The sequence below is a fragment of the Lampetra planeri genome, chromosome 11 (genome assembly GCF_965212315.1).
Source record: "Lampetra planeri chromosome 11, kcLamPlan1.2.h2, whole genome shotgun sequence".
Taxonomy (NCBI): Eukaryota; Metazoa; Chordata; class Hyperoartia; order Petromyzontiformes; family Petromyzontidae; genus Lampetra; species Lampetra planeri.
Genome location: NC_136117.1, coordinates 6,277,949 through 6,298,499, shown reverse-complemented (window position 1 = coordinate 6,298,499; position 20,551 = coordinate 6,277,949). Strand labels below are relative to the sequence as shown.

At 54.4% G+C, this 20,551-nt stretch overlaps 2 protein-coding genes across 5 annotated transcripts in view; one reads left to right on the top strand and one right to left on the bottom strand.

Moving 5' to 3' along the window:
- The window catches only part of LOC144721232 (leucine-rich repeat neuronal protein 1-like), a 51,507-nt gene extending 40,763 nt beyond the window's left edge, over nucleotides 1–10,744 (bottom strand). Inside the window, exon 1 of the mRNA XM_078598681.1 lies at nucleotides 10,011–10,744. The gene's annotated coding sequence lies outside the window, so the exon portion shown is untranslated. The remainder of the gene's footprint in view (nucleotides 1–10,010) is intronic.
- The window catches only part of IMMP2L (inner mitochondrial membrane peptidase subunit 2), a 303,938-nt gene that overhangs the window by 148,273 nt on the left and 135,114 nt on the right, over nucleotides 1–20,551 (top strand). The gene's annotated exons all lie outside the window — the stretch shown is intronic.

The following is a 20,551-nucleotide window of genomic DNA, read 5'->3' as shown; positions in this document are numbered from 1 at the left end:
ATACCATCATATGTAAAATGTAATCCCAATCGATACAATGTACACACTGTCATCGTTTCTGGCCTTATTTACTTCAAATATTTCCCCAGACTATACAGCTGGTTAGCCTAATGGTCAGTGGGCACTCACCTCTTGACTTCACGCTTCATAGGTTATAATCTTCGTTCTGCCCCATGCTGTTGCACCCTGGGAATGTTGTAAAATAATTGCACCACCGTCTGTTGTTTTTTGCGCAATCATACGAGGTTCCACGGAGTGTTTTTTTCAAAGGATTCGTGCCCATTCATTCCCTTGCCTGATCATGAGACATTTTTTTTGAGTGAGCACATGACCCACAATGAGAACGCTTGCAAAGTGCAGATCCAAGTAGCAGTTTGTAGGGAAGCTGATATTGGCAAAGCTCAATTTGATCACGAGAAGCAACATGTTTTGCAGAGGAAGCATTTTAATCAGCGGGTATTACCTACAATGGCTTGTGGATCAGAAACATAGCAGCTGCTCAAAAGTGTGCGTGGAGAGATGTATGCTTGGGATTATGCTGAGAGACGGCAAGGGGACACAGGTTGGAGGGCATGTGCAGGTGGAAGACACAATTATGACTGTTAAGAAGAGTAAGAGGGCTTAAGCGGGATGTATCGCTGGACAAAGGCGGTGGCTTGTGGGCGAAACTAACTTAAGGAGCGGCAGCCAATGGAGGAAAATCAACCAAGAGCACATCTACTGTGGAGATGGAGCAATGAGGATAGGCACATTTGCTAGAGCTGGGTGGATTGGTGGATTGCAAGGCCATGGAGGATGGTGATGGCTTGAGAAGGCCTTCATCTAGCAGTAGATTTGTCATATCTGATGATTATGATCGTAATAATACATTATACATCACGCGGATATATTTCACAAAGTGGACGCGCTGATGGGCCTTGTCATAACATTGTAGAATTTCCACGACCGGTTCAATACTACAAATGGAAATAAGTGCACCCAATGCTATCATTAAGCATGGAGTCGTTTAGAATTTTTGGGGACATTGTAATACGAAATATCACATTCCATTTGAACTGAATTGTAATAACTCTTTAAAAAAGAATTATGTAATTATATCGTCCAATAACGCAGCAATTGCAAATATTAACAGCAACGGCTGATCACAGGGAAGCCATACGTCATTAAGCATCGACTGGATCATGATCGTAATCAAGCAATAATGCACCTCGTTATGTCGGTTATTAAGCTGCGCACACATGTACGGAAATAAATAATAATGCACCTTCATTAGATAATTTTAATCGAGTTCTTAGCCCCTTGAGGGCAAAGAAAGCTGCACTGCTTTAATGCAGTGGCTCTGCTCCAGTTATTCTCAACATAGAGGGCTCCGTGTAAAAAAAAAAACCGGTGACGCTTCAGATATATATATTTCCCCCCACCACTTACTGGTGGAATTGTTTCACGTTGCAGAGACTCTGGGAAGCGCCCGGGACATTGTAATGCGCCACATGCTTACTCAGGCACTGCCAAAATGGGACGTCGCGTTCCGTTACGTCCAGTCTGCCGCAGTGGGCCACAGACATTGAAGTCGCCCTTAATAGGACATTTTTTTTAAATAAAATATTTCTGGTAAAACATTTCGTCAAGTAATATTTTTAGTTCTGTATTTGCAGCAAAGCCTCAACTGAGTTTCAAAGAGTATTTTTTAAAGAGGTTTTCTTGGAATGTTTGTACAATTCCGATCTGACCATGAGGAAATAATGGTGCTCCTCCCTTTATACCAAGCTCTACACAGCATCCCTTCAAGCTGTATTCAGAGTGGTGCATCTTGTCTCAGTCATCTGAAAAAACTAATTTTATATAATATTGTTATTTTCCTTAATAGTTGGGCTCGGACAAATGAAGTGAAAACCCAAATTAATTATGTTTTAATCTTGATTTGAAGCTTTCGTGACTGCAGGAATCCATACTCTTTGGTTCTTTCGGTAAAGTCACATAGGTAGAAAATAAAATAGATTACGATGTTTCGGGCACAACACAAGCGTCCGTTGATTATCAACACAAGCGTCCGTTGATGATCAACACAAGCGTCCGTTGATGATCAACGGACGCTTGTGTTGCGCCCAAAACGTCGTGATCATTATGTTTTGTTATTTTTGTGTTGTCACTTGGTGACCAAAATCTCAGGCTCAATTATACATTTGGTGGTTCTGAGATAGAAGTGGAAGTCGCTATCACTGGTTCGGTTTGTCCATGGGGAAATTAATCAGAATGGGACATCTTGTTTATGAATGTGATTTACTTGTAGATTACAGACATTGTAGGAAAAGTACAGCACTTTGTTGAGCATTAACGCTTATGTAATACATGTTTTCAAGATTTAAAGTGTAGTTGCTTGCAATGTTGGCACAATAGCTATCAACAATAATGTCGTACTTTAGAAAGATTTTACAAAACAACCCTGAGATGAGTCTGTAAAGACTGCCGTGGCGTGTATTAGTATCTGGGGAGAATAATCACAAGGTGACATGCAAAATGTCACCACTGTCACCCTAACTGCACGCTGCATCATAACCCATAACCATGTAAAAAGCTAAAAAAAAATGGCACCAATAATCATGCCCTTCATGCCCTTGTTCGGGGCAGAGAAATAAATTCTGACTTAAAGTTAGAGAGAAGATTTTACAATGTTTGTAAGATAAGAAAAAAGTTACATTGTTTTCAAGGGCATATTCTGTGCACCAATAACGCTTTTTTTTGCTATCATGCAAATTAGAAAAAAGACACATTTACATTTATATAGACTGCGTTTATATCCCGATGTCAATGCAAACTTTTAGTTTCTTCTTGAATTATAATTTCCGTGAAGTTGAAAGCCAGGTATACATAACGTGTACACGAGTTCGCTATGTACCGTGAAACTGAGGTTTTTGTATTGAAGTGTCGTAATCTGAGATGGTAAATGACCGAATTAGTGTCTCATATCGCGTACGAGTTTGTTGGAAACAAAAAGTGGTTTGGCTGGGCTGAAAGCGGAAGGGAGGGGGGAGATGCAAAAGAGCTCAATGTTACACTGGTTGCCTCGCAGACATAAATGCCTTTGCAGATGCGACCCTTTTCAAAAGTTAATTGCACTCAACCGCTGACAAGTGCTATATTACTTACAGGCATTCTGCATGCCAAAGTTGCTCTGAAAAATTGAATTAATGTCTGCTTTTGCCACGTTAAACAAGACTGTGCATCTCATCGCAATTGTTGTCAACTTGTGGCAATTTCAGCACTGTTACTCCATGTGCCATTCATAGGCCGCATAATATCCATGATTAAATATGATTTCAGCCCCTCTATGTTTATAACATTACCGTAGAGGAATTATCATCATCACCTCCTCCATGTATAAAATTACATAATATGAAAGTGATTAATTTTAATACGTTAACGGTTATGGGAAACAAATCTAATGTCAAGGTTATCTTATTTCCACGTGTCGTTTAAATACGAGAATAGTAATGATCAAATGCTGCATTCAACCAAATGTTTGTATGAATGGTATCGTTATGGTTATCATTTATTTAAAATCTCTTTCATATTTAACTCAGAAAATGAAATAAACATAAAGGACGACCTTCATGGATATATTTAATTGAAGGGATTTTTTGTGCCATAAATGCCCAGCAGATTAGAGAGTCCTGTGGCTGTGATGGCTTTTAATCAAAGTGGAGCGTCATTTAAATAATGTCAATAATCCCTGCCTAAGTATTATCAAGCAAATGTGTTATTTCATTTATGCCATCTTGTAACCTGCCAGGTTATGCTTTCAATTGAATGCATGGCCTTTGAAAGCATTGCTTACATACCGTTACATTCAAGTCTCTATCCATTACTTAACAAATTGAGAACATGCTGAGACTCGCTAAATGCTCTGCAGATATTCTTGGACAAGTGGTGGGAATCAACCCGTATTTCTAATGTCTGCTGGTTCAGTGAAGATCGCACTAAATATTTACCAGTCCAGTCACCAAATCCAAATAAGGCACACACCCGTGTTATTTGGAACACATCTGTCCCACCACGGAACATTTTCAAGTATTTTCTTTACACCTCATCAGTCACACAGCATTCTGGGAGTGCATACTTTTCAGTAGATTTTTTTTAGCAAGCAAACTCCGAACAGCTGGCGAAGTGCCAGCTATTCATAGGAAAGGACCCTTTTTGTTCAATATGGGTCCTTTTTCGACGCAAAACTATAGAATTAAAAAAATGTCATCAAATGTGGAGAAAATTTGGTCGAGATCGCCTCTGCGCAGCCTGCACCAACGAACAAAGTAAAAACTCTCAACAAGGGTCAGGAGTTGGCCCGAGCAGCGATATTTGATGTTATGCCAAGTGAGGAAATGAAGAATAGGGCAGTGCTCGTCTTGGAATTGAATCCCAATGGGACATGCGGGGCGGGAAGAGATTGTGGTGGGGGAGAGGAGGGGGACGACAACTTGCACCTCTACTTTGGCTGATTGAGAAGCTGTGCTGCTGCTGGGGGAGGTGGGTGGGTGGGTGGGGGGGCGGAGTGCTCATAACTGGACTCAGAGATGCGTGCAGGCAAAAAGGTCAGCACAACGGACCCCCCCCCACCAGAAACGGAATTGAAATGAGTGTGCGCTCCCACGGTGTGCCATATAGCACTGCTCGGCTTCTCCGTAGTACTGCCGTGACGCCGAGCTAGGCTCTGCGCGCGCACGGCAGGCAAAACGGTGCGAGAGGACGAGTTGACGACGATTGGGCCGCACGTCGCATCGCCCTCTTGCCAAGCCATCGCCGGATGAGGGGCCTCCCCACACCGTGCGGGTCACGGGGGCTTTCGTTCGACCTTACTTAACCACACCGCTCAGGGAGCGTTGGCCAAGACGGGGGCACGCAGACGTGAGAGCATAGAAGCTAAATTTCGATTTAAAGCTTTCGTGACTGCAGGGATTCATCTTCTTGGTTCTTTCGGTAAAGTCACGTAGCAGGGAAATAATAACATAATAAACAATAAAACATGATACAATAAAAGGAGCATAGAAGCTGTCTCACTGCTGAGACCCCAGCCTATGAAACCTGTTATGCGCGGCGTTCATCCATCCAAGCACTCTCTCGGCTCAACCCAGCTTAGCTTTCTTAGATCTGACAAGATGGGGAGAATTCCAGTATTCCGCGTGGTGTGGTCATAGGTGAGTTGGATGCTAACACAAGCATATAAGGACATCTATATCTAAAAGGGAAACAGTGGGCCGCTTAGCTGAGCTTAACAAAAATCATTCGGAGGTAATGTCAGTGCACGTGATAGGTCAAGCAGGGCAAGTGAGTCACAAGTACAAAGATAATGCTCAAAGACCTTTTTATTTGGCCTTATATATTGTAACAGCCCTCTATACTCTCATAAACAAAACAGTCATTGATCAAAGTCTTACACACTGCAGTGGCACGCGTGTTAGGGGACCACCTGTTAAAGCGGGCCAGCACGTGTGTGGGTGGTGTGGTCAGAAATTACACCCAGCCACCCTTTGTCTCCCAAGTGTTGATTTTTGCACACGGTACCGTGCGCTCGCATGAGGCTGAGTCGGCGTATAGTGGAGGCTCGTGATGAGCTCAGAAACCACTTTCCACTTGGATTGTGCAGCATCTAGACCAGGTGTCGAACCTGGCCAGCTGGAATTACAATGGAGCGAGCTAACCGTCAGGCCGTCATTCCCCTCTCCCTGTAATGCGCACCGACACTTACAGACTAAGGAGCAGCAGAGAAGAAGAACCAACTTTCTATCGTGTGTGATCGAATTTAAATGTGTAAGAGACGGCGATGTAGCTCTCCAGAAGTGTTCGCGGGCTGTTCCGCCTTCTTTTCGTCAAGACGTCCGATGCTTCCTTACACGTCCGGGGAGCTTCTTCAGGAATTTATTGGAGGCACGAGCAGCATGCTCTTGAAAATCTACCTCGTGCTGATAGCGGTGTTATTTACGTATAAATTGGGGGTAAGGAGGGAGAGTAATCAGGTACCAGAGTGGACGGGTGGGAGCAGCATTGACTGTGGTTTGCAGGCTCAGGGCTGTGTGTAGGTGGGCGAATTTAACACGAAGCGGCCACCAGCGCTGATGAAGTAAAAGTCGTCCGCGCCGGGCTTTTTTGTTGTTGTTCGGCGCCAGCTTCAGGTGTGGCTCAGTGTGACCGCGTGAACACAGCAGCCTCCATCCATCCAGAGCCACGATGACAGACAGCTTGCCCTCCCCGCTTGGGCAATCAGTGCATCGCGAAGGCGGAGGGCAACTATCCGTTTTAATGAGCAAATGGTACAAAAATGTGTCTGCTGCTATCCGCTCCAGGAAAAAAAATATGGGAGGATTTTCCTTCCATAGCGGCACCTTCTCCCAAATCGGAGAGGGTAAATGAAAGACCCTGCCCCATCCGTGGACAAGAGGGAATTTAATTTGGCTCCAACTCCATTCAGCGCCTGCCTGTCAGAGCCCACGGGCAGCGCTCTGAGCACTCGGTTGCATTTTAAAATCCGACGTGTAGCAGCCCTTGTTAAGACGGCGCATTATTAGCATCGCAATCGCTTGCGTGTTCACCGCTATATATTTATTAAGTGCAGCTGGTAATTTGCGAGATTGTTATTTATCCCCCCCCCCCGCGTATCGATCTCAACGCGCAAATTGAATGAATCGTCATCATCATCATCATTGTCATCGTCACGATTCCTAGCATTGTTTTATGGTTGGTCGGCTAAATGATGCTTCTCAAAACAAAAACATTGCCAAGCTCACCCATAGCGATGGAGAAACCTCGCAGTTTAACAATTGCACGAAGCGGAATATAATTAGACAGAGTCGTGCTGTGCGAGCAATCTATGTTATGGTATTCACAATTCTTCACAATGTCAAAGGGATGAGGGATTATCTTAGCAGCAGGAGTAGCGGCACAGTGGGAGCCAACTCCAATCAGACAATGAATTGTGGCTCTGCAAGACCTCCTACCTCCACCTGCTCTGTCTCTCACATCCACTACTCACCTTACCCCCTGCTCTACTGAGACCCTTCAAGTCTTCATCGCTTCTTGCCCCGACTGCTCCTCTGTGACGTTAAATCCCTCGCCTCCGAATTCCACGTGACCCACAGTGCTGCTGCCAGGATTCTCGGTTGGAGCTCTATAATTGTGAGATCCTTCCGCTGGCTCCCAGTCGAATTCCGGATCAATTATACGATCGTCATCACTGTATTTTTTTTTGCTTGGGCTTGCCCTCCCTTTCTTTCCCTTCTCCCATCACTCCCCCCCACCACCTCCCTATCCTTTCTACAGCAGCAATCAGGGTTTGTTCTCAATACCCACAATCAACTGCTGATCAGTTAAGAGTTCTCACTCCTTTCTCTTCTGCTGCCTTTGCTGTCCGGAACTACTTCCCCATTAACGTCTTGTACCGCCGACCCCCTGTCCCACTTAAAATCCAGGCTTAAGAATGTTCTTCCATGCTGATGATGACCTTCGCTATACCCTGAGCCTAATTGTCTTTGTATTACATGGTGGTAGCTCTTCTCTTACCCATTAACATTTCCAAAATGCGCATATAGTTCTATCAGTTTAATATTTTCCGAACTGTGACTGCAATGCACGTGGCATATTCATCTAACCCACGACCACTCATCTACCCTTTCTCTCCCTGATCTCTCTCTCTCCTCAATCTGCTGTACCTCCCATTCGTGTACAGAAACATGACATGCTATTTTACGAGACACTACTTGAATATGAATTCTAAAAATGTAATTTATTGTTCAGACAAGCCTTCAACACTATTTTTTTTAATGACCTATTTTTTTCGAATACATTTTTAAATCATTATTTCACACGCAGCAGGAAAACGTGGGTACGAAGAGACAACCCCTGATTAGCACGGTTAGCTAGGTACGGTGCAAAAGAAGTTCAGCATACGTACAACCCCGCATACAAGGGTCCCAACCCTCAAGCAATCCTCATGCTCTATCTCCTGCTACATCCTGGCCACCTTGCAGCCCAGGAGGTTTGGGATATTTACAAATCTCGACACTATCCGTTTCCGACATTACGCCAGATCACAGCAGTGCAACCACGGCACCTGGCCCGTCGTTCTTGCTGCATTGCATATCGGCAGCCACACGATCCTCCCCTCCCATCAGCAAGGCTGACTACGTACGGCGCGAAAGATGTTCAACGTACCCGCGACGCCGGCACTCGCCCGCGGAAACGCAGCGACAACAATAAAAACCACGCTCGCCTTCCCGTGTAATTATCCACGCCTGCCTAATTGAACCTTATGCATAATGTCCGTGATGCAGTCACTTTGAGTCTGTTGATGGTCGCCGATGCGGCAATCGACTCATCTCGACGAGCTGCACACGATGCACTCTTCAAAGTTGAATTTATTCGATCACGGATTTATTTTTTTTGCGCTGACGTTTGGCGTTTCGACATCACGGAGTGGCACTGATTTCGGATCGATTGGTTACCCCCAGTCACGGAGTTAAGTAACACCGCTGGGAAAAAAAAATAGCGTCCCAGAAATAAAATACTTCATTGCCTCGGGCATTTTGTATGATTCGGTACCCCTGGGTACTGCCACGGGGATCAAATTTCCGCCAGCTGCGCGACGTTTCGCACTCTGGGCCCCTGACAGGACGCACCGGCGATGCGCGCGCGGCAAACAGAGCCAGGGGTCACTGCGGCAGCGCGGCGCACGAGCGTAACAACAACACCGATACGTGACAACAACAATATCGATACGAAACAACAATATCGATACGTAACAACAAACCCGATACGTAACAACTAAACCGATACGTAACAACACCGATACGTAACAACAATATCGATACGTGACAACAACAAAACCGATACGTAACAACAACAATATCGATACGTGACAACAAAACCGATTCGTAACAACAATATCGATACGTAACAACAACAATATCGATACGTAACAACAAACCCGATACGCAACAACTAAACTGATACGTAACAACTAAACCGATACGTGACAACAACAACAAAACCCCCACCACCCCCCGCCCCGCTGGGCTGCCGGGGGGCACCGCTCCGCGTCTGTGACGGCGCGAGTCGCGGCAGGTGCCCGGCCAAACGCGATCACCGCTTGACTTATTCTGTGGTTTCTTTCGGTAAAATAATAAAAAAAGCTTTAAAATACCACGACGTGTCGATCGCAACACAAGCGGCGATTGTGAATTCCTGCAGTCGCGAAAGTTTTAAGTAAAAAATTTGCCCCTTTCACGGCTCATCCGTCCAGGGAAACGCGCTTCGCTATCTACTCTGCACGAGGTCACACACATTGACGGGAGCGAATTTGCGAGTGACCAAAAACAAATGATAAAAGGAAAAATGTTTATTTCTAGATTTGAAGTTTTCGTGACTGCAAGGATTCATGCTCTTTGTTTTTTTCGGTAAAGTCACGTCGGTAAAAAAATGTAATAAATTAAATCACGACGTTTCGGGCGCAACACAAGCGTCCGTCTTCATGCGCGTATTGAGGCTTAGTAGGCAAGGAAAGTCGCATTTTACGACTTTACTGAAATGTTGTTTGAGAGACCGTTCCATCACGAGAAGGCACACTTGCCAGCAGGATAGAGAAGCTATAGGAGGAACGATCGGGGTCTTTAACCAACAGAGAACATGAGATAGATCTTTGGTCTTTACACGTGAACGCAGGATGGTGATGGAGTGAAGTTCTAGACAACAGCAATGAGCACAGCAGAAGAGCGGGAGCGACCTGCCATCAGGCAAGAGACTCGTGGAGGGGGGGGGGGTTGAGATGCTACATTTTTATTTCAGAGTGTTGAAACACGCGGACTAGAAACGCCGCTGTAGGTGCTGCAAAACGCGAGAGATGTTGCTGTTAAGACGCAAACGATTTGCAAGTTGTCAAGAGACGAACGACTGATTTGTTAATACCGATGGTGAAAAATATATGTGAGAGAGAGTGAGAGAGAGTGTGGGTTTTTATATTGGCTTACCCGTTCGTACGTGCTTTATTTTGTTTCCCTCTTCAAGAAGCGCGGCTGCTGAAGGTGAAGTTTAAAGGAGTGAAAACAAAAGAGAGAAACACGAAGCGATGCGTGCACGTGCTTCGAAGCCTTCCTCCTAGCGCGAGCCGCCTCCTCGTGTCATCCGCACGGGGACAGTCTTGTCGGGAGGAGGAGCAGCAGCAGTAGCAGCAGGCACCGTCTTGCATTCCCATTCGCGCATCGGGCAGCGATGGACAGCGCACGGGCTTGTTGCGACACTTCGCAAAAAACAACAGCAACAACATAAACAACAACAACCCGCTGGCTGTCGCGAATAAAACGCGCAAAAGCGGCGGCTGGTTTTAAAAATAATAAAAAGTCCCGGTGACAATTTTCTCTCTTTTTCTTGTTATCGTCGGCAGCAGTTCTTCTTTGCTTCTTATCAAATATGCATTTTTATATTCGGCGGCGGCGGCGTTGTTGTTGAACCCCCGGTAGCCTGGAGGCAGGCGACTTGTCACTGAGAGATCGCGATCGCGCTATCGAGAAAACATTTTTCTGCGAGTCGAATGGCCTCGGCTCTGCGACTCAAAACTGCGCTTTTGTCTCTCTCTCTCCCTCCCCTGGTTCCTTTATCTCTGCCGTCTCCTTGCCGGTGTTGCCTCTCTATTCACTCTCCCCCGCCCCGGTTTGTTTGTGCTGAGAGCTCCGCTCCGTCTTTTTAGATAGAGCCCGCTCGCTCGCTGCCCTCCCCAGGCGTCCGATTGGCCGCCGTCTCCCGTCAGTCTCGGGGCAGCTCCTCCAATGGCTGAGAAGCGAGTGGGTGGGTGGGTGAGTTGTGGGTGGGTGAGTTGTGGGTGGGATGTGGGTGGGTGGGTGAGTTGTGGGTGGGTGAGTTGTGGGTGGGTGAGCATGGGGGTGGGTGAGTTGTGGGTGGGTGAGTTGTGGGTGGGTGAGTTGTGGGTGGGTGGGTGAGCATGGGGGTGGGTGAGTTGTGGGTAGGGGGTGAGTTGGGGGTGGGTGAGTTGGGGGTGGGTGAGTTGTGGGTGGGTGGGTGAGCATGGGGGTGGGTGAGTTGTGGGTGGGGGGTGAGTTGGGGGTGGGTGAGTCGGGGGTGGGTGAGTTGTGGGTGGGTGAGTTGTGGGTGGGTGAGTTGTGGGTGGGTGGGTGAGCATGGGGGTGGATGAGTTGTGGGTGGGGGGTGAGTTGGGGGTGGGTGAGTTGGGGGTGGGTGAGTTGTGGGTGGGTGGGTGAGCATGTGGGTGGGTGAGTTGTGGGTGGGGGGTGAGTTGTGGGTGGGGGGTGAGTTGGGGGTGGGTGAGTTGTGGGTGGGTGAGTTGTGGGTGGGTGGGTGAGCATGGGGGTGGGTGAGTTGGGGGTGGGTGAGTTGGGGGTGGGTGAGTGGGTGGGGGGTGAGTTGGGGGTGGGTGAGTTGTGGGTGAGTTGCGGGTGGGTGGGTGAGCATGGGGGTGGGTGAGTTGGGGGTGGGTGAGTTGGGGGTGGGTGAGTGGGTGGGGGGTGAGTTGGGTGTGGGTGAGTTGTGGGTGGGTGAGTTGGGGGTGGGTGAGTTGTGGGTGGGTGAGTTGCGGGTGGGTGGGTGAGCATGGGGGTGGGTGAGTTGGGGGTGGGTGAGGGGTGAGTTGGGGGTGGGTGAGTTGGCGGTGGGTGAGTTGGGGGTGGGTGGGTGAGTTGGGGGTGGGTGAGTTGGGGGTGGGTGGATGGGGGGTGAGTTGGGGGTGGGTTAGTTGTGGGTGGGTGGGTGAGTTGGGGGTGGGTGAGATGGGGGTGGGTGAGTTGGGGGTGGGAGAGTTGGGGGTGGGTGAGTTGGGGGGGGGTGGGTGAGATGGGGGTGGGTGAGATGGGGGTGGGTGAGTTGGGGGTGGGAGAGTTGGGGGTGGGTGTATTGGGGGTGGGTGAGATAGGGTGGGTGAGTTGTGGGTGGGTGAGTTGGGGGTGGGTGAGTTGGGGGTGGGTGAGATGGGGGTGGGTGAGTTGGGGGGGGGTGGGTGAGATGGGGGTGGGTGAGATGGGGGTGGGTGAGTTGGGGGTGGGAGAGTTGGGGGTGGGTGTATTGGGGGTGGGTGAGATAGGGTGGGTGAGTTGTGGGTGGGTGAGTTGGGGGTGGGTGAGTTGGGGGTGGGTGAGTTGGGGGTGGGTAAGTTGGGGGGGGTGGGTGAGATGGGGGTGGGTGAGATGGGGGTGGGTGAGTTGGGGTGAGTTGGGGGTGGGTGAGTTGGGGGTGGGTGAGATGGGGGTGGGTGGGTGGGGGGTGAGTTGGGGGTGGGTGAGTTGTGGGTGGATGGGTGAGTTGTGGGTGGGTGAGTTGGGGGTGGGTGAGATGGGGGTGGGTGAGTTGGGGGTGGGTGGGTGGGGGTGAGTTGGGGGTGGGTTAGTTGTGGGTGGATGGGTGAGTTGTGGGTGGGTGAGTTGGGGGTGGGTGAGATGGGGGTGGGTGAGTTGGAGGTGGGTGGGTGGGGGGTGAGTTGGGGGTGGGTGGGTGAGTTGGGGGTGTGAGGTGGGGGTGGGTGAGTTGGGGGTGGGTGAATTGGGGGTGGGTGAGTTGGGGGTGGGTTGGAATTGGGGGTGGGTGAGTTGGGGGTGGGTGAGATGGGGGTGGGTGAGTTGTGGGTGGGTGAGGTGGGGGTGGGGGATTTGGAGGTGGGTGAGTTGGGGGTGGGTGAGTTGGAGGTGGGTGAGTTGGGGGTGGGTGAGTTGGGGGTGGGTGGGATGGGGGTGGGTGAGAATGGGGTTGGGTGAGTTGGGGGTGGGTGTGTTGGGGGTGGGTGACTTAGGGGTGGGTGTGTTGGGGGTGGGTGACTTGGGGGTGGGTGAGTTGGGGGTGGGTGAGTTGGGTGTGGGTGAGTTGGGGGTGGGTGACTTGGGGGTGGGTGAGTTGGGGGTGGGTGAGTGGTGGGTGGGTGAGTTGTGGGTGGGTGAGTTGTGGGTGGGTGGGTGAGCATGGGGGTGGGTGAGTTGTGGGTGGGGGGTGAGTTGGGGCTGGGTGAGTTGGGGGTGGGTGAGTTGTGGGTGGGTGGGTGAGCATGGGGGTGGGTGAGTTGTGGGTGGGGGGTGAGTTGGGGGTGGGTGAGTCGGGGGTGGGTGAGTTGTGGGTGGGTGAGTTGTGGGTGGGTGAGTTGTGGGTGGGTGGGTGAGCATGGGGGTGGATGAGTTGTGGGTGGGGGGTGAGTTGGGGGTGGGTGAGTTGGGGGTGGGTGAGTTGTGGGTGGGTGGGTGAGCATGTGGGTGGGTGAGTTGTGGGTGGGGGGTGAGTTGTGGGTGGGGGGTGAGTTGTGGGTGGGTGAGTTGTGGGTGGGTGAGTTGTGGGTGGGTGAGTTGTGGGTGGGTGGGTGAGCATGGGGGTGGGTGAGTGGGTGGGGGGTGAGTTGGGGGTGGGTGAGTTGTGGGTGGGTGAGTTGCGGGTGGGTGGGTGAGCATGGGGGTGGGTGAGTTGGGGGTGGGTGAGTTGGGGGTGGGTGGGTGAGTGGGTGGGGGGTGAGTTGGGGGTGGGTGAGTTGTGGGTGGGTGAGTTGGGGGTGGGTGAGTTGTGGGTGGGTGAGTTGCGGGTGGGTGGGTGAGCATGGGGGTGGGTGAGTTGGGGGTGGGTGAGGGGTGAGTTGGGGGTGGGTGAGTTGGCGGTGGGTGAGTTGGGGGTGGGTGGGTGAGTTGGGGGTGGGTGAGTTGGGGGTGGGTGGATGGGGGTGAGTTGGGGGTGGGTTAGTTGTGGGTGGGTGGGTGAGTTGGGGGTGGGTGAGATGGGGGTGGGTGAGTTGGGGGTGGGAGAGTTGGGGGTGAGTGAGTTGGGGGGGGTGGGTGAGATGGGGGTGGGTGAGATGGGGATGGGTGAGTTGGGGGTGGGAGAGTTGGGGGTGGGTGTATTGGGGGTGGGTGAGATAGGGTGGGTGAGTTGTGGGTGGGTGAGTTGGGGGTGGGTGAGTTGGGGGTGGGTGAGTTGGGGGTGGGTGAGTTGGGGGGGGTGGGTGAGATGGGGGTGGGTGAGATGGGGGTGGGTGAGTTGGGGTGAGATGGGGGTGGGTGGGTGGGGGGTGAGTTGGGGGTGGGTGAGTTGTGGGTGGATGGGTGAGTTGTGGGTGGGTGAGTTGGGGGTGGGTGAGATGGGGGTGGGTGAGTTGGGGGTGGGTGGTGAGTTGGGGGTGGGTTAGTTGTGGGTGGATGGGTGAGTTGTGGGTGGGTGAGTTGGGGGTGGGTGAGATGGGGGTGGGTGAGTTGGAGGTGGGTGGGTGGGGGGTGAGTTGGGGGTGGGTGGGTGAGTTGGGGGTGTGAGGTGGGGGTGGGTGAGTTGGGGGTGGGTGAATTGGGGGTGGGTGAGTTGGGGGTGGGTGAGTTGGGGGTGGGTGAGTTGGGGGTGGGATGTGGGTGGGTGGGTGAGTTGTGTGTGGGTGAGTTGTGGGTGGGTGAGTTGTGGGTGGGTGAGCATGGGGGTGGGTGAGTTGTGGGTGGGTGAGTTGTGGGTGGGTGAGTTGTGGGTGGGTGAGTTGTGGGTAGGGGGTGAGTTGGGGGTGGGTGAGTTGGGGGTGGGTGAGTTGTGGGTGGGTGGGTGAGCATGGGGGTGGGTGAGTTGTGGGTGGGGGGTGAGTTGGGGGTGGGTGAGTCGGGGGTGGGTGAGTTGTGGGTGGGTGAGTTGTGGGTGGGTGAGTTGTGGGTGGGTGGGTGAGCATGGGGGTGGATGAGTTGTGGGTGGGGGGTGAGTTGGGGGTGGGTGAGTTGGGGGTGGGTGAGTTGTGGGTGGGTGGGTGAGCATGTGGGTGGGTGAGTTGTGGGTGGGGGGTGAGTTGTGGGTGGGGGGTGAGTTGGGGGTGGGTGAGTTGTGGGTGGGTGAGTTGTGGGTGGGTGGGTGGGTGAGCATGGGGGTGGGTGAGTTGGGGGTGGGTGAGTTGGGGGTGGGTGAGTGGGTGGGGGGTGAGTTGGGGGTGGGTGAGTTGTGGGTGAGTTGCGGGTGGGTGGGTGAGCATGGGGGTGGGTGAGTTGGGGGTGGGTGAGTTGGGGGTGGGTGAGTGGGTGGGGGGTGAGTTGGGTGTGGGTGAGTTGTGGGTGGGTGAGTTGGGGGTGGGTGAGTTGTGGGTGGGTGAGTTGCAGGTGGGTGGGTGAGCATGGGGGTGGGTGAGTTGGGGGTGGGTGAGGGGTGAGTTGGGGTTGGGTGAGTTGGCGGTGGGTGAGTTGGGGGTGGGTGGGTGAGTTGGGGGTGGGTGAGTTGGGGGTGGGTGGATGGGGGGTGAGTTGGGGGTGGGTTAGTTGTGGGTGGGTGGGTGGGTGAGTTGGGGGTGGGTGAGTTGGGGGTGGGAGAGTTGGGGGTGGGTGTATTGGGGGTGGGTGAGATAGGGTGGGTGAGTTGTGGGTGGGTGGGTGGGTGGGGGGTGAGTTGGGGGTGGGTGACTTGGGGGTGGGTGAGTTGGGGGTGGGTAAGTTGGGGGGGGTGGGTGAGATGGGGGTGGGTGAGATGGGGGTGGGTGAGTTGGGGTGAGTTGGGGGTGGGTGAGTTGGGGGTGGGTGAGATGGGGGTGGGTGGGTGGGGGGTGAGTTGGGGGTGGGTGAGTTGTGGGTGGATGGGTGAGTTGTGGGTGGGTGAGTTGTGGGTGGGTGGGTGAGCATGGGGGTGGATGAGTTGTGGGTGGGGGGTGAGTTGGGGGTGGGTGAGTTGGGGGTGGGTGAGTTGTGGGTGGGTGGGTGAGCATGTGGGTGGGTGAGTTGTGGGTGGGGGGTGAGTTGTGGGTGGGGGGTGAGTTGGGGGTGGGTGAGTTGTGGGTGGGTGAGTTGTGGGTGGGTGGGTGAGCATGGGGGTGGGTGAGTTGGGGGTGGGTGAGTTGGGGGTGGGTGAGTGGGTGGGGGGTGAGTTGGGGGTGGGTGAGTTGTGGGTGAGTTGCGGGTGGGTGGGTGAGCATGGGGGTGGGTGAGTTGGGGGTGGGTGAGTTGGGGGTGGGTGAGTGGGTGGGGGGTGAGTTGGGTGTGGGTGAGTTGTGGGTGGGTGAGTTGGGGGTGGGTGAGTTGTGGGTGGGTGAGTTGCGGGTGGGTGGGTGAGCATGGGGGTGGGTGAGTTGGGGGTGGTTGAGGGGTGAGTTGGGGGTGGGTGAGTTGGCGGTGGGTGAGTTGGGGGTGGTTGGGTGAGTTGGGGGTGGGTGAGTTGGGGGTGGGTGGATGGGGGGTGAGTTGGGGGTGGGTTAGTTGTGGGTGGGTGGGTGAGTTGGGGGTGGGTGAGATGGGGGTGGGTGAGTTGGGGGTGGGAGAGTTGGGGGTGGGTGAGTTGGGGGGGGGGTGGGTGAGATGGGGGTGGGTGAGATGGGGGTGGGTGAGTTGGGGGTGGGAGAGTTGGGGGTGGGTGTATTGGGGGTGGGTGAGATAGGGTGGGTGAGTTGTGGGTGGGTGAGTTGGGGGTGGGTGAGTTGGGGGTGGGTAAGTTGGGGGGGGTGGGTGAGATGGGGGTGGGTGAGTTGGGGTGAGTTGGGGGTGGGTCAGTTGGGGGTGGGTGAGATGGGGGTGGGTGGGTGGGGGGTGAGTTGGGGGTGGGTGAGTTGTGGGTGGATGGGTGAGTTGTGGGTGGGTGAGTTGGGGGTGGGTGAGATGGGGGTGGGTGAGTTGGGGGTGGGTGGGTGGGGGTGAGTTGGGGGTGGGTTAGTTGTGGGTGGATGGGTGAGTTGTGTGTGGGTGAGTTGGGGGTGGGTGAGATGGGGGTGGGTGAGTTGGAGGTGGGTGGGTGGGGGGTGAGTTGGGGGTGGGTGGGTGAGTTGGGGGTGTGAGGTGGGGGTGGGTGAGTTGGGGGTGGGTGAATTGGGGGTGGGTGAGTTGGGGGTGGGTGAGTTGGGGGTGGGTGAGTTGGGGGTGGGTGAGATGGGGGTGGGTGAGTTGTGGGTGGGTGAGGTGGGGGTGGGGGATTTGGAGGTGGGTGAGTTGGGGGTGGGTGAGTTGGAGGTGGGTGAGTTGGGGGTGGGTGAGTTGGGGGTGGGTGGGATGGGGGTGGGTGAGAATGGGGTTGGGTGAGTTGGGGGTGGGTGTGTTGGGGGTGGGTGACTTGGGGGTGGGTGTGGGTGACTTGGGGGTGGGTGAGTTGGGGGTGGGTGAGTTGGGTGTGGGTGAGTTGGGGGTGGGTGACTTGGGGGTGGGTGAGTTGGGGGTGGGTGAGTGGTGGGTGGGTGAGTTGTGGGTGGGTGAGTTGTGGGTGGGTGGGTGAGCATGGGGGTGGGTGGGGGGTGAGTTGGGGGTGGGTGAGTTGGGGGTGGGTGAGTTGTGGGTGGGTGGGTGAGCATGGGGGTGGGTGAGTTGTGGGTGGGGGGTGAGTTGGGGGTGGGTGAGTCGGGGGTGGATGAGTTGTGGGTGGGTGAGTTGTGGGTGGGTGAGTTGTGGGTGGGTGGGTGAGCATGGGGGTGGATGAGTTGTGGGTGGGGGGTGAGTTGGGGGTGGGTGAGTTGGGGGTGGGTGAGTTGTGGGTGGGTGGGTGAGCATGTGGGTGGGTGAGTTGTGGGTGGGGGGTGAGTTGTGGGTGGGGGGTGAGTTGGGGGTGGGTGAGTTGTGGGTGGGTGAGTTGTGGGTGGGTGGGTGAGCATGGGGGTGGGTGAGTGGGTGGGGGGTGAGTTGGGGGTGGGTGAGTTGTGGGTGGGTGAGTTGCGGGTGGGTGGGTGAGCATGGGGGTGGGTGAGTTGGGGGTGGGTGAGTTGGGGGTGGGTGAGTGGGTGGGGGGTGAGTTGGGGGTGGGTGAGTTGTGGGTGGGTGAGTTGGGGGTGGGTGAGTTGTGGGTGGGTGAGTTGCGGGTGGGTGGGTGAGCATGGGGGTGGGTGAGTTGGGGGTGGGTGAGGGGTGAGTTGGGGGTGGGTGAGTTGGCGGTGGGTGAGTTGGGGGTGGGTGGGTGAGTTGGGGGTGGGTGAGTTGGGGGTGGGTGGATGGGGGTGAGTTGGGGGTGGGTTAGTTGTGGGTGGGTGGGTGAGTTGGGGGTGGGTGAGATGGGGGTGGGTGAGTTGGGGGTGGGAGAGTTGGGGGTGAGTGAGTTGGGGGGGGTGGGTGAGATGGGGGTGGGTGAGATGGGGATGGGTGAGTTGGGGGTGGGAGAGTTGGGGGTGGGTGTATTGGGGGTGGGTGAGATAGGGTGGGTGAGTTGTGGGTGGGTGAGTTGGGGGTGGGTGAGTTAGGGGTGGGTGAGTTGGGGGTGGGTGAGTTGGGGGGGGTGGGTGAGATGGGGGTGGGTGAGATGGGGGTGGGTGAGTTGGGGTGAGTTGGGGGTGGGTGAGTTGGGGGTGGGTGAGATGGGGGTGGGTGGGTGGGGGGTGAGTTGGAGGTGGGTGAGTTGTGGGTGGATGGGTGAGTTGTGGGTGGGTGAGTTGGGGGTGGGTGAGATGGGGGTGGGTGAGTTGGGGGTGGGTGGTGAGTTGGGGGTGGGTTAGTTGTGGGTGGATGGGTGAGTTGTGGGTGGGTGAGTTGGGGGTGGGTGAGATGGGGGTGGGTGAGTTGGAGGTGGGTGGGTGGGGGGTGAGTTGGGGGTGGGTGGGTGAGTTGGGGGTGTGAGGTGGGGGTGGGTGAGTTGGGGGTGGGTGAATTGGGGGTGGGTGAGTTGGGGGTGGGTGAGTTGGGGGTGGGTGAGTTGGGGGTGGGGGATTTGGAGGTGGGTGAGTTGGGGGTGGGTGAGTTGGAGGTGGGTGAGTTGGGGGTGGGTGAGTTGGGGGTGGGTGAGTTGGGGGTGGGTGAGATGGGGGTGGGTGAGATGGGGGTGGGTGAGTTGGGGGTGGGTGAGTTGGGGGTGGGTGAGTTGTGGGTGGGTGAGTTGGGGGTGGGTGAGTTGAGGGTGGGTGAGTTGGGGGTGGGTGGGTGGGGGGTAAGTTTTGGGTGGGTGAGTTGGGGGTGGATGGGTGGGGGTGAGTTGGGGGTGTGTTGGGGGTGGGTGAGTTGGGGGTGGCTGGGTGAGTTGTGGGTGGGTGAGTTGGGGGTGGGTGGGTGGGGCGTGAGTTGGGGGTGGGTGAGTTGTGGTTGAGTTGGGGGTGGCTGGGTGAGTTGGGGGTGGCTGGGTGAGTTGGCGGTGAGTGAGTTGTGGGTGGGTGAGTTGGGGGTGGGTGAGTTGGGGGTGGTTGAGTTGTGGGTGGGTGAGTTGGGGGTGGATGGGTGAGTTTGGGGTGGGTCAGTTGTGGGTGGGCGAGTTGTGGGTGGGTGGATTATGGGTGGGTGAGTTGGGGGGGGGGATTTGGGGGTGGGGGAGTTGGGGGTGGGTGGGTGGGGGGTGAGTTGGGGGTGGGTGAGTTGTGGGTGGGTGAGATGGGGGTGGGTGAGTTGTGGGTGGGTGAGTTGCGGGTGGGTGGGTGGGGGGTGAGTTGGGGGTGAGTTGGGGGTGGGTTAGTTGTGGGTGGGTGAGTTGGGGGTGGGTGGGTGGGGGGTGAGTTGGGCGTGAGTTGGGGGTGGGTGAGTTGGGGGTGGGTGAGTTGGGGGTGGCTGGGTGAGTTGGGGGTGAGTGAGTTGTGGGTGGGTGAGTTGTGGGTGGGTTAGTTGGGGGTGGGTGATTTGTGGGTGGGTGAGTTGGGGGTGGGTGGGTGAGTTGTGGGTGGGTGAGTTGGGGGTGGGTGAGTTTGGGGTGGGTGAGATGGGGGTGGGTGAGTTGTGGGTTGGCGAGTTGTGGGTGGGTGAGTTGGGGGTGGGTGAGTTGGGGGTGGGTGAGTTGGGGGTGGGTGAGTTGGGGGTGGGTGAGTTGGGGGTGGGTGGGTGAGTTGGGGGTGGGTGAGTTGGCGGTGGGTGAGTTGTGGGTGGGTGGGTGAGTTGGGGGTGGGTGGGTGAGTTGGGGGTGGGTGAGTTGGGGGTGGGTGAGTTGGGGTTGGGTGAGTTGGGGGTGGGTGAGTTCGTGGGTGGGTGAGATGGGGGGTGGGTGGGTGAGTTGGGGGTGGGTGAGTTGGGGGTGAGTGGGTGGGTTGGGGCTGCCCTCTGCAGCATCAGGCACAGCATAGGGGAGGGGGGCCGGTTCGATGCTTTGGACAAGATGTGAAGCGTTTCATGTCATACTCGGGCCGATGTGCGTGCAGCCTTCCCTAACCAGCGTGACACGTTGACTCGCAGCTGCTCCCGTCCAGGGGCAGCCCTTTTTCGGGGCATTTCAGGGTAAATTGCACATTCACATGCCAGGGTCCAGTCTATCCACAGGACAGCCACTCTTGACATCTGACCGAAGGTGGCTCTCTCACTTTCGTGACTCGGGCGTTAAGCCGAGTCGATTCTCGATTGGGATTTTAACTCGTGACATTTTGTTTGAGGTTGGTGGTTGTCGTTGCTGCACGTGCATTTCGAGTGTCTGGTATCTCCACCTCGGGCTTGACAGAATCGGTGAAAAATAACACAGATTCCACAAGGCTGCACGTACAAATTAACATTTTAATTACAATTCTAACTATTGTTAATGACTTCATTGCGACAACTGAGTATTGATTTGTATTCCCGTTAATTTAAAACCCTACAATTAAATCGCAGCCTCGTACGACTACCGCCACCGATTCTGTCAATGCATATTTTTTCACCCGTGAAAACCTCATTGAGTCTCCAAGACACTGTTGCGAGAGAGTTCTACTTGCAGTGTT